Source organism: Procambarus clarkii, chromosome 29 (genome assembly GCF_040958095.1).
Source record: "Procambarus clarkii isolate CNS0578487 chromosome 29, FALCON_Pclarkii_2.0, whole genome shotgun sequence".
NCBI lineage: Eukaryota > Metazoa > Arthropoda > Malacostraca > Decapoda > Cambaridae > Procambarus > Procambarus clarkii.
Window position 1 is genome coordinate 6,428,144 of NC_091178.1, and position 14,136 is coordinate 6,442,279.

At 43.2% G+C, this 14,136-nt stretch overlaps 1 protein-coding gene across 29 annotated transcripts in view; it reads left to right on the forward strand.

The window, feature by feature from the left end:
* The window catches only part of LOC138349576 (electroneutral sodium bicarbonate exchanger 1-like), a 287,070-nt gene that overhangs the window by 148,630 nt on the left and 124,304 nt on the right, over positions 1-14,136 (forward strand). For all 29 annotated transcript variants that reach the window (XM_069333338.1, XM_069333316.1, XM_069333339.1 and 26 more), the window contains one exon: positions 10,007-10,077. The gene's annotated coding sequence lies outside the window, so the exon portion shown is untranslated. The remainder of the gene's footprint in view (positions 1-10,006; positions 10,078-14,136) is intronic.

The window sequence follows — 14,136 nt, forward strand, 5'->3', positions numbered from 1 at the left end:
TGTTACTCTGAGTGTATGTGTGTACTCACCTATTTGTATTTGCGGGGGTTGAGCTTTGGCTCTTTGGTCCCGCCTCTCAACTGTCGCCTCGCCTCTCAACTCAACTCAACTGTGTGTGTGTGTGTTTCTGGGAGTATGGGTTGCTGTGTGTGTGTTACTATTGTTGTATCTGCAGAATGGAGCTATTAGCTCTTGGACCCCGCCTTTCTAAGCAATTTATTTTTCCTCTGTTATGTCTACATATATTTCTTTCCAACACACACAAACATCTCCAGGAAGCAGCCCGTAGCAGCTGTCTAACTCCCAGGTACCTATTTACTGCTAGGTGAACAGAGGCACCAGGGTGAAAGAAACTACCCATTTGTTTCTTCCTTTGCCGGGGATCGAACCCAGGCCAGTAGGACTACGATCCACTCAGCCGCGAGGCCCCCCACGAATATACTCACCTAGTTGTGCTTGCGGGGGTTGAGTTCTGGCTCTTTGATCCCAGCTCCCAACTGTCAATCAACTGGTGTACAGGTTCCTGAGCCTATTGGGCTCTACATTTGAAACTGTATGGAGTCAGCCTCCACCACATCACTGCCTAATGCATTCCCTTTGTAAACTACTTTGGCACTGAAAAAGTTCTTTCTAACGTCCCTGTGGCTCATTTGGGTACTCAGTTTCAACCTGTGTCCCCTTGTTCGCGTACCACCCGTGTTAAACAGTTTATCTTTATCTACCCTATCAATTCCTCTGAGAATTTTATAGGTGGTGATCATGTCTCCTCGAGCTCTCCAATCTCCCAGCGACGTGAGGTACAATTCACGCAGCCTTTCCTCGTAACTCATGCCTAATGGGACTGATTCCTGTGGGACTCCACTGGTGACGCCTCGCCAATCTGAGACCTCTCCCCGCATAGTGACTCGCTGTCTTCTGTTGCTTAGGTACTCACTTTATCTTGCCAAGGGAGTACCAGGAGAATGGTAGTAGTAGTAGTAGGAAACGAGACTACGCAGGACCGTTTTGCTATTATCAACGGTCGTGCGTAGTCTCTGGTGTTTTTCATTACCTCGGCGAGTGATTGATCCCCTTCTACCCCATTATTTTGTCAACGGTCTCGCGTATATCCCCAGGTGTGGGTGTGCGCGTGTGTACTCACCTATTTGTGCTTGCGGGGGTTGAGCTCTGGCTCTTTGGTCCTGCCTCTCAACCGTCAAGCAACAAGTGTACAGGTTCCTGACCTGTACACCTGTGTGCGGGTGTGCGTGTGTGTGTGTGTGTGTGTGTCTGGGAGTACACGGGTAGACAGGTATCACAGATAACACAGTAACACAAAACCTTTTGGTTCCTACCAAGGTTTATCTGAGGGTCTGGCTACACCTACAGGCGCGCGGTCCCTCACACCCTATCTCGCCAGGTGAGGGGCAGGGAGGTGAGGGAGCAAGGATAGGGGCCGGGGGGGAGGGTCGTGAGTGTGTAGATATGAATGAGTGAGAGACTAGGTGAATGAGTTACAAATATATGAATGCGATGCACTGTTAAGGATATGGATCATATTTATGGAGGAGTAGCCTGAGAAACTGGACTTCCACTTTGAATTAAGTAGGAAGTTGACCTAGATGGCGGCTATTTATATGGACCAACCTTGAGATTTAACATGGATATCCTGTTTGTCTATTGGTATTATCTTTTTGTTGCAAGTGACGTCATTGGCGGAGCAGCACTTGCAGAAGGCTGACTGCCAGCTCTCACCAGCTGGTGGAACAGAGGGCAGGCCGGCCTGCCCCTGCTACCTGGCTACTTATGTCCACCTAATTGTATTGACGATTAGGTGGCCATAAACTGTGCCTCCGGGGCCCCGAGTGGGGTTGGGAGGAGGGGAGAGAGCTAGGTGTAAAGTGTTGGCGGCGTTGAGAGTATTGTGCCTCAACACTGAGGTATATGTGTATGTACCTCAATATATGAGGTTAGTATCCAGGTGAGGGAGAGAAGAGGTAATGACACGTGCACACACACATATTGAGGGGCCGGTGGCTGAGCGGACAGCACGCTGGACGCATGATCCTGTGGTCCCGGGTTCGATTCCGGGCGCCGGCGAGAAACGATGGGCAGTTTTTTTTCACTCTGATGCCCCTGTTATCTAGCAGTAAATAGGTACCTGGGAGTTAGTCAGCTGTTACGGGCTGCTTCCTGGGGTGTGTGTGTGGTGTGGGGGAAAAAGAAAATAGTAACAGTTGAGAGGCGGGCCGGAAGAGCAGAGCTCAACCCCCGCAAGCACAACTCGGTGAATACACGTGCACACACACACACCCACGCACGAACACAGCTCTTGATCCTGCACACACACACACACACACGCACGAACACAGCTCTTGATCCTGCACACACACACACACGCACGAACACAGCTCTTGATCCTGCACACACAAATAGTAACTACACACGCTCACATTCACATAGCTTTAATATGTTCGTTTATACGACAGCGCAGGAGCTGGAACTTGTCATTATTGAACATGAGGGTGATACCTCTGGCCCACTGAAATACCCGGTTACATCAGCTTGGAGCTTTGTTGTGTCCTCTATATTGTCTACTCTCATAAAAACCCTAGTGTCGTCTGCGAGGGAAGATACGGTACTACAGTTTGTGTCCTTGTCTGTGTCAGAGATGAAGTTTAGTAAGAGTACTGGAGCCAGTAGCATGCAAGTGGGAAAACACTCGCCTGGCGCTTCGAGCGCTTTGGTCTGGGTTCGTATCCTGGCGTGGAGGATAGTCAGGGCGCCAATCTTTAACTGTAGCCTCTGTTCACCCAGCAGTGAATGGGTACCTGGTTGTTAAACGATTTGGTGGGTCGTATTCCAGGGAAAATTAGGATTAAAGACTTGTTTGAATCGCTATGCGTGCTGGTGGCTGTACAAGAATGTAACAACTCTTATTAAATATATCTTGCTTAAATATATATATACAAATAAAAGTACAGAACCCTTGGGGGGAAGCTTTACGGACGGAAGGTCAAGCTTTTAAGTTGTTCATTCTTTGGCTTCAGTTGGTTAGGAAACTGAGGATACAGTTCCGTATCTTTCTAACGATAGCGGTCGGCCGAGTGGACAGCACACTGGACTTGAGATCCTGTGGTCCTGGGTTTGATCCCAGGCGCCGGCGAGAAACAATGGGCAGAGTTTCTTTCACCCTATGCCCCTGTTAGCTAGCAGTAAAATAGGTACCTGGGTGTTAGTCAGCTGTCACGGGCTGCTTCCTGGGGGTGGAGACCTGGTCGAGGACCGGGCCGCGGGGACACTAAAAAGCCCCGAAATCATCTCAAGAAGATAATGATTCCAGGGCGAGCAAGACCACACGTGGGGCGACTGAGAGTGTCCAGCACCTCAGGTTGTGGTGGGGGCGGGAGTGTGCTCCTCTACACCCGTCTTGACCACGGTCATGTACACGCTCTCGCTCCTGTTCAGTTTGTAATTGTAATTTTGCCCCGAGGGTCGAGTTTATTCGGCAGTCTTCACAGCTTACTTCTCGACACTCGCACACGTCTTTATCGTGTGTGATCTTACCTATTTCGGTCTGTAGTTTTGTAGTGTAGTAGTGTAGTTTTTTATTTTGTAGTTTTTTGTAGTGTCCCGATAGAGTGAGTGGGAGGCGTAATGAAGCAGAACAGTTATCTTGACAATGTCAAGCAAAACAGAAGTTATCCTGGCAGTGCCAAGACAATATATAGGCAGTTTAGAAACATTATGTACTTACCTAATTGCTTGCTGCCTCTTAACTACCATGTACTGTATTATCAGTGTGTAGTAAGGTGCCAACACCTGTGTCTGACTGACATGTGTAGTGGCACCCTGGCACTCTCGTCAAGCGTCTTGTACACACCTGCAGCTACGTGGAGTAAGACGTCACACAGGAGGGGAAACACCGTAATAGACTTGCAAGTAATTAGAAGACTTCACCTTTAGTCTAAAGAACACAGTAAAGTAACTGCGACAAGTGGAAGATTGTGACAGACTGGATAACAATAATATTACACACAAGAGATATCACACCCACGACGGCACTCATTAATATACAAGTACTATCTGGGGTGGAATATTGTTGCATAGCAACTACTTCATTAATGCTACTGAAGCTGCTCACCACACAACGTGCGCACAACCATTACTTCAACAAGTCATTCAATATAACACCTAAATTATTTGGTACGCTTGAAACCCCTCAAATTGTACTCCATGGAACGCACCTGCGGGTCGCTTACCTGCGGGCCGCTCCAAGCAACAGCCTGCTGGACCAAGTTATCACAAGTCAAGCCTGGCCCCAGACCGGTCCTGTGGAGTAGACTCCCGGAACCCTCTCCAGGTATGCTCCAGGTATACCTTCCGGTTACCTTGCGATGGTTCCGAGGATTAACGTCTCCCGGCCCAGTCTCTGACCAAGCCTCCAGATTGATGGTCTGGTCAGCCAGACTGTTGGATGCTCGCAGCCTGATGGTTGAATCACAGACTGGTTGATCATGTATCCTTTGGAGGTGTTTATCAAGTTTTCTTCTGAATACTGTGAGAGGCTGACAGTTATGCCCCTTATTTGTAGTGGGAGTTTTGGGCCTCTGATGTTGACAGTTCTCTCTCAGAGTACCTGTTGCACCTCTGCTTTTCAACGGGGGTATTCTGCACATCCTGCCATGCCTTCTGCTCTCATTTGGTGTTATTTCTGTGTACAGATTTAGGACAAGTTCCTCTAATATTTTCCAAGTGTAAATTATTGTATCTCCCGCCTGCGCTGTAAAAAACACAGAATTACAATTGGTTCCAATAATTTAGATGTTTTATTTAAGTGGATTCCAGCAGTATAGGATCTTTGTACGTTCTATAAGTCAGCGATTTCTCCAGCTTTGAATTGGGTTCAGTTCGTTAGGAAATTGAAGATCCATCTTCCTATTTTGTCAGTAATTCCTTTCGTGTGCATTTGTGTGCAATAACACCTGGTCACATTTGTCGGAAGCCTTTGCAATATATATATATATATATATATATATATATATATATATATATATATATATATATATATATATATATATATATATATATATATATCAAAGGCCCGTGCCTTTTCAGCGCCCTTCCTCTAAATGTAAGTGTAATTATAGATACATTTATAATTGTGCTCAAAGGGAACAGATATAAACACCTACAGAGGGAAGCTGAATAACCAGGCTGTGATCCTTATATCAGACTGCGAGCTGCGGGCACCAACAGTCTGATTAACGAGACTCGACCAGGAGGCCATGTCAGAGCGCGGGCCTTGCACCAGGCCTGGTAGTAGGGTCACACTGGCTTCCCAGGTTGATTGATTGATTGATGAAGATTAAGTCACCCAAAAGGTGGCACGGGCATGATAGCCGGTAAGTGGTGGCCCTTTGGAGCCATTACCAGTATCAAGAGCTGATACTGGAGATCTGTGGAGGTGCAACTGCACCCTGCGTGACGGGAGATGTCTCCCCCGTCAAAATCCTTCCCAGGTTCGCAATGTGAAACTTATAAGCTGAACCGCGGGACAAATTATAAAGTTGCTAGTGAAGGAATATTTGTAACAATGTTGTGAAGATACTTAGTACTCTTGGTGTGGACATTATCATAGTACATGTTGATGCTGGCATCCGCTCAACATATACACATGATGGTCACGGATCGGAGAGTAGTAGACTATCAGGATGATACAGCTTCAGGCTCCTACACCTCTGAGTGATTGAAGATATTAAATTAGTTTCCACTATTATTAATTTCTCCTCCCCATGTTAATTAAGTCACTCTTAACATATCAGATGTTAATGTTTAACATTCTCGATAAAATGTCACCCAGTCCTACACAAGACTGGTTCAACCTAAGGGTCGTTTGGGTTTACTCTGCGTAATGATCTAATTGTTCATAAAGTACACCGCCCATATTTTACAAGATCTTCCTAAAAATACGTCACATACTCCACCTTTAGCAGAGGTGGAGTCCTCTGAGCGCGCGTCCTACTATCGCGACAAGCGCCGGCGTCCCACCACCAGTGGTCATACTTGCAAGTCCCTCACTAGGGAAGCCTGAGTTAATGGGTCACTCGTAATGCAGGTAGAGGGGCGGGGACCAGGTCTGGGTTTACAATGTGCGGCTCTCCCTGGAGCCACTCAGGAGAACACATGTTTGCCAGGCTACCCGCTGCCTCCCAACGTTCCTCACACAAACACAAACACACTTGTGGAAGGAATATTTATTGGTTGGTCTGGTGTACCAGGCTACCATGACGGAGGGGTTATGAGAGACCAGGCGGTGGTCTTGGTGTTGTGAGAGACCAGGCGGTGGTCTTGGTGAGTAGTGTTGTGAGAGACCAGGAAGTGGTCTTGGTGACAGAGGTGCCCTGGGCCGCCTTGCTCGTGCCGGGTAGTGCAATAACCTGTGCATTACATTCACGAGAATCTAGCGACTGTTTGTGTTGACAAAGGCACGTGATGTAGAACATTTGAGTCTCATCCCCGGGCTTTATGATAGCCGGTGATCCCTCCAGAGGTTTACAAGCGTAATAACTGGGGTTTATTGGAGGTTTTAGTACGGGTGTGTGATAATGCTGAGCCCCATAGTGAGTGTTTATTGTCTGGGGCACTTCTGTTCTGGCCGGGGTTGGGGTCTCAGACTCGGTGATAAGTCTTACTATGGGGAAGTTGTGCCTCACAGGTCTGTGATTAGTCCTGCTGCGGCAGTTATCTGCGCTGATGTTATCAGTTATCAGCGGTGATGTTAGTAGTGATCAGACCGGATTTTAATTATCAGCGGTGATGTTGGTAATGATGGTAACAATTATCAGCGGTGATGTTGGCAGTGCTTAGCGATGATGTTGGCAGTGCTTAGCGATGATGTTGGCAATAATGAGCGGTGTGATGAGAAGTAGCGCTTTGTCAAGGAGTTTATCAGAAGAGAACACAGCTCTGGCCCTGAGGAAGTCAGCTATGCATACCCCGACTCTTGTGGTGTTTGTTCATACTCCTCCTCTTGTTTACCTCTGTGATCCCTGTGCTGTAGTTACCCCCGTGGACCTTGTGTACTACTTACCAGTTACCCCTGTGTGTTAGTTTGCTTATCATGTAGTCTTTGTGCTACATGAACTGAATTTAACACTATAATCGTGTCTCTTAGCCGCGCGTCTCTCCGTTAAAACTTGGATATTTGTGTACGTAAGTTTTCCTGCGCATCAGCAGGTGTCCCACGAGCACAGGAACCTCCCTGCTGGAGATTTTTCTCTCTCCCCCTCCCACCCTAGGCCAGGCTGCTCCCACCTCCCTGCTGGAGACCTCTCCCCCACCCTAGGGCAGTCAGCTCCCACCTAGCGGAGGCAGGTCTATGACGTACTGGAGAAGACCTTAATATTGGCCTTGGTCTCTGCATAGCAAACACGGCACGTATCAGTGTGTAGCAGCTGTGATGGATCATAACTAGTGCAGCCCGTGTGTGTACTCATGTATACTCGCCTCTTTGTGCATCCTTCATCGTGCTTTTACCTCTTGCATACCACTTTGCCACTTTTCTTATTCTATCAACCCTTGAAACATTTTATGTCGCTGTTATGTATTGTTTCTATCTTCTCTTCTAGCGACATTAGGCCCAGTTCTTTCTGTCTTTCTTCTTATCCCCATTCCTCACAATACTGGGACCAGCCTCGTTTACAAACCTGTGTGCTTTTTTCTAGTTTCCTTATGTTTTTGATGTAGGACTCACGATGGGGCGGCATACTCTCAGACTGGTCTCACGTAGGTGGTGTAGTGATCTAAATGCCAGAAAATCTAAATGCCTCATTTAGGTTTATGAACGATATTCTGACTTTGCTATTGTAAAGTATGTTGCTGGTGTTATTATACTGATATATGTCTCCGGAGTTAGACTTGTTGCTAAATCCACTCCCAGGTCTTTTTTTCCCTAGTCATTTTCTCTAGTTTTTCCCGAAACTGAGGTTCTTAACAGTGCCTGTCAGTCCTGCACAGTGGCACCTGTGTTCATGTTATCTTGTATGTAGGACATAACAGTAATACCACAGTCTCCACACCACTCACATGCCCACTACTCATAACTTAACTGCACTCATAGCAACTCCTGTCACTCACAGTACCAGTACACCTACCTGTAACACCAGGTATTCATCAGCTTATTCTTGTATGTTTAACACGACGCGAGTGTTGGCAGTAGTAATTACCAGGAGGCGGTCGTCATGATAAATGGTATTATAACCACTCGGTAATTGCAGACGATGAGTCACAATAACGTGGCTGAAGATATGATGACCAGACCACACATCAGAAGATGAGGAGACGACCACGTTTCGGTCCATCCTGGACCACTACCAAGTCGATTGTGACAATTGACTTGGTAATGGTCCAGGAAGACGGAAACGTCGTCGTCTCATCATCTGCTTCTGTGGTTTGGTCGCCACCCGGTTATTGTTGAAGTGACTGTGTTTTAACCAGCCCGTGTTTGTTATGCCTCTTCTTTCTTATGATCACTTTGTTCACCAGCTGTTATTCTCCCTCACTAATGGTGTTGGACATTCTCTGTATGATGAACCCCCTCACCTCGCATTGCCACACACCCCCAACACTTCTCTTAACACACACTTACCCTATTAAGAATGGTCGTAAGTCGTTATACAAATATTACGTCACAACGGATACCTTGACTTTTTTACGAACAAAAGGAAGGGAGAGTGACTGATACCACAGGGAACAAAAGAGATTATTAATTAATATATATATATATATATATATATATATACAGCTTGACATAGATATGGATGACAGGATTAAGTCAAATGAAAATGAAAGATAGGAAATTTTCTGGTTGCAAATTGTGAATATATTTAACATAGCAATTAAAGGTAACATTTGATACCGTCTGTGTGTGTGTGTGTATGTGTGTGTGTGTGTGTGTGTGTGTGTGTGTGTGTGTGTGTGTGTGTGTGTTTACTAGTTGTGTTTTTGCGGGGGTTGAGCTTTGCTCTTTCGGCCCGCCTCTCAACTGTCAATCAACTGTTTACTAACTACTTTTTTTTTTTTTTTTTTTTTTTTTTACCACACACCACACACACACACACCCCAGGAAGCAGCCCGTGACAGCTGACTAACTCCCAGGTACCTATTTACTGCTAGGTAACAGGGGCACTTAGGGTGAAAGAAACTTTGCCCATTTGTTTCTGCCTCGTGCGGGAATCGAACCCGCGCCACAGAATTACGAGTCCTGCGCGCTATCCACCAGGCTACGAGGCCCCCCGTGTGTGTGTGTGTGTGTGTGTGTGTGTGTGTGTGTGTGTGTGTGTGTGTGTGTGTGTGTGCTCCGTTTCTGCCTTCTACACTCACAGCGACAACACTTCCTTAAACTGTGTGCTTCAGACACACACACACACAGTCTCTTTCTGTCCACACCTGCGTATTTGTTCTTAACAGGAAATACTTTATCACAACTCTCCTGTAGGTTGATAGTTGTGATGTATGATGTAGCCAGCTACCACGTAGTGCAGTATATATATGCACCAATGTATGGTGTGGACCAACTACCATGTACTTTGTTGTTGTAGTTTAAGATTCGTTACGTGGAACAAAAAGTTCCAAGTAGCACGGGCTATGGTAAGCCCGTAGTGGACTTACCTGGCACAGGAGCGGGGCTGTAACTCGTACCACGTAGTTGTTGTTATAAATTCAGCTACTCGGAACAAGTTCCAAATAGCACGGGATATGGTGAGCCCGTAGCTTACCTGGCACAGGAGCGGGGCAAGTAGCACGGGCTATGGTGAGCCCGTAGTGGACTTACCTGGCACAGGAACGGTGCTGTGTGTACCACGTAGTGTTTGTGTCAGTATATATACACTCATGTATGGTGTGGCCAGCTACCACATAGTGTAGTGTTTGTGTCAGTATTTAGACATTAATGCACGGTGAGGCCAGCTAGCAACCAGTATATCTGTCAGCATATGGACACTAATGTATGTGTTTCATGTTTCAGATGAGCAGAGGAGCGTGAACAAGCGCTGCATCCAGATAACTCTTGGAGTTGCCCTTGGTCTCAGCCGCTAGGTAAGCCCAGGGTGGGTGGGGGCGCTGGGCCTCTCCCAGCACCTCCCCACACACTAATCTTTATATCTCTGTCATTTCTCTCTCGTCCCTCCTGCAGTCTCCAGAGACACCTGCGGGTTAGCCTGGATGGTCTGGCCAGGGCTGCACCTTACTACACACACCTGGCTCAACAACTGACCTTAGGTGGACATCAGTGCGATATCATCTATGTATTAGTAATGTAAACACTTCGTATCTTCACGAGCGAGTGACACAGTTTCCTAAATCCGATCCCACGACCGTCGTCGCTCCTAAAATCAACAACACCCTCTCCTAACCAGAATTACGAAACTTGGAGGTAGATTGGCTGACATGGTACGAGATTTGAGCAGCTTATGATGGCTAGCGGCGTGCACCAGTCTAGGACACGTCAGGGACAGTCAGAAAAGAGCGTTTCAACTCGCCCACACAAGCTACATCTCGGACACTTGATAGTTCGGCTGATTACCTCAAAGTCAGGAAGACCCTTTGTTACAGTCAGTGTGCTGTTATCTTGTATGTTGTCAACATTATGTTGTTGGCAGGCAGTGATGCTGGGGTGAATCTTTGGTAGTGAAGGAAGTGGTGACGCTGGGGTGAATCTTTGGTAGTGAAGGAAGTGGTGACGCTGGGGTAAATCTTTGGTAGTGAAGGAAGTGGTGACGCTGGGGTGAATCTTTGGTAGTGAAGGAAGTGGTGACGCTGGGGTAAATCTTTGGTAGTGAAGGAAGTGGTGATGCTGGGGTGAATCTTTGGTAGTGAAGGAAGTGGTGACGCTGGGGTGAATCTTTGTTAGTGAAGGAAGTGGTAACGCTGGGGTGAATCTTTGGTAGTGAAGTGGTGACGCTGGGGTGAATCTTTGGTAGTGAAGGAAGTGGTGACGCTGGGGTGAATCTTTGGTAGTGAAGGAAGTGGTGACGCTGGGGTGAATCTTTGGTAGTGAAGGAAGTGGTGACGCTGGGGTGAATCTTTGGTAGTGAAGGAAGTGGTGACGCTGGGGTGAATCTTTGGTAGTGAAGGAAGTGGTGACGCTGGGGTGAATCTTTGGTAGTGAAGGAAGTGGTGACGCTGGGGTGAATCTTTGGTAGTGAAGGAAGTGGTGAAGAAGGAAGTTGCCCTATTTCATTCATGAATAAGTGAAATGATAGCACAGAACATCTGTGAAGGTCGTATGTAAATTAATGTAACACCAACAGTTTGTATGAACAAGGAAAATTTCTTCCTATAGTCTAAAATGTGTCAAATTGTCTGATAAATTACCTTGTACCTCTACAAATACTGACATAACGGTAGTTAATAGTCAGTATTCTGGTCCTAAGTCGATGATTTATGTTAAGGTCCCATAAGATTCTGCGCTTGGTACATCTCAATGTGCTCCAGACCTGAGCACATCCTGGCGTCAGATCACTCTGCTCCAGGCACTGTTTCCTGGAACTCCATATATATGAAGTACTATAAAAAAAAACACTGTCGCAGGCCCTAAACATCTTTTAGAGGCTGAACGTAGATACTGGTGTTATCCCTGACATACTAAGAACAGCAGAAATAACACCACTCCATAACGGAGGGAATAAAGCAGAGGGGGGAAAAATTTAGGCCGATAGCATTGTTTTTGAAAGAGTGATAAGAAGTAAGATCACAATACACATGGAATCAGCGTTTACATAACCCTGAGTTCCGGCTCCTGCTCTGTGGGAAAAATTTAAATTATAAAATGGGTAATCCATGTTCAAAACGCAGTCAAATCATACAATAGAACGTAAAAGCAATGTAAAGAATTTTGGTGTAATCATGGCAGAAGGTCTTACCTTTTAAGAAAACAATAAAGTAGCCGTAAAAAATAACAAGTTGGATAACAAGAACCTTTCAAACGAGATGCTGTACCAATGATGATGCTTTTCAAGACGCTAGTAGATTACTGTTGCACAATAACAGCCCCTTTCAAAGCTGAAGAAATTCCTGACCTGGAGAGTATGTAGAGATCCTTTACTGCTAGAATCCATTCAATAATTCTAGTGGCTGTACAAGAATGTAACAACTCTTGTATATATATAAAAAAATAAACCATCTAAATTACTAGGATCGAGTCAAAGCCTAAACCTTTATTCTCTAGAACGCAAGCGGGAGAGACGCATAATAATTTACAAATGGAGAATGTTAGAGGGGCTGGTCCCAAATCAGCGCACATAAATAACATCACATGAGAAGAGAAGGCATGGCAGAATATGAAGAATACCCCGTTGAAAAGCAGAGGTGCAACAGATACTCTGAGAGAGAACTATCAACATCAGAGGCCCGAGATAGTTCAACACGCTTCCACTACACATAAGGGGCATAACTGGCCGACCCCTCACAGTGTTCAAGAGAGAACTGGATAAACACTTGCAAAGAATAATTGTACAACCAGGCTGTGATTCATACGTCAGGCTGCGAGCAGTCGCGTTCAATAGCCTGGTTGACCAGACGACCAACCGGGTGGGGACCGGGCCGCGGGGCCGTTGATCCCCGGAAGCTACACAAGGTAGCCATAAGGTAGGTAGCCTGATTGACCAGTCCATCAACCAGGAGGCCTGGTCCGGGACCGGGTCGAAGGAACCTTGATTTCTTCATACTGCCAACCTACCTGGCAGTGATATATATATATATATATATATATATATATATATATATATATATATATATATATATATATATATATATATATATATATATATATATATATATATATATATATATATATATATATATATATATATATATATATATATATATATATATATATATATATATATATATATATATATATATATATATATATATATATATATATATATATATATATATATATATATATATATATATATATATATATATATATATATATATATATATATATATATATATATATATATATATATATATATATATATATATATATATATATATATATATATATATATATATATATATATATATATATATATATATATATATATATATATATATATATATATATATATATATATATATATATATATATATATATATATATATATATATATATATATATATATATATATATATATATATATATATATATATATATATATATATATATATATATATATATATATATATATATATATATATATATATATATATATATATATATATATATATATATATATATATATATATATATATATATATATATATATATATATATATATATATATATATATATATATATATATATATATATATATATATATATATATATATATATATATATATATATATATATATATATATATATATATATATATATATATATATATATATATATATATATATATATATATATATATGTCGTACCTAGTAGCCAGAACGCACTTCTCAGCCTACTATTCAAGGCCCGATTTGCCTAATAAGCCAAGTTTTCATGAATTAATGTTTTTTCGTCTACCTAACCTACCTAACCTAAACTAACCTAGCTTTTTTTGGCTACCTAACCTAACCTTACCTATAAGTATAGGTTAGGTTAGGTTAGGTAGGGTTGGTTAGGTTCGGTCATATATCTACGTTAATTTTAACTCCAATAAAAAAAAAATTGACCTCATACATAGAGAAAAGGGTTGCTTTATCATTTCATAAGAAAAAAATTATAGTAAATATATTAATTCAGGAAAACTTGGCTTATTAGGCAAATCGGGCCTTGAATAGTAGGCTGAGAAGTGAGTTCTGGCTACTAGGTACGACATATATATATATATATATATATATATATATATATATATATATATATATATATATATACATATATACATATATACATATATACATATATACATACATACATACATACATACATACATACATACATACATACATACATACATACATACATACATACATACATACATACATACACACATACACACATACACACATACACACATACATACATACACACATACACACATACACACATACACACATACACACATACATACATACATACATACATACATACATACATAC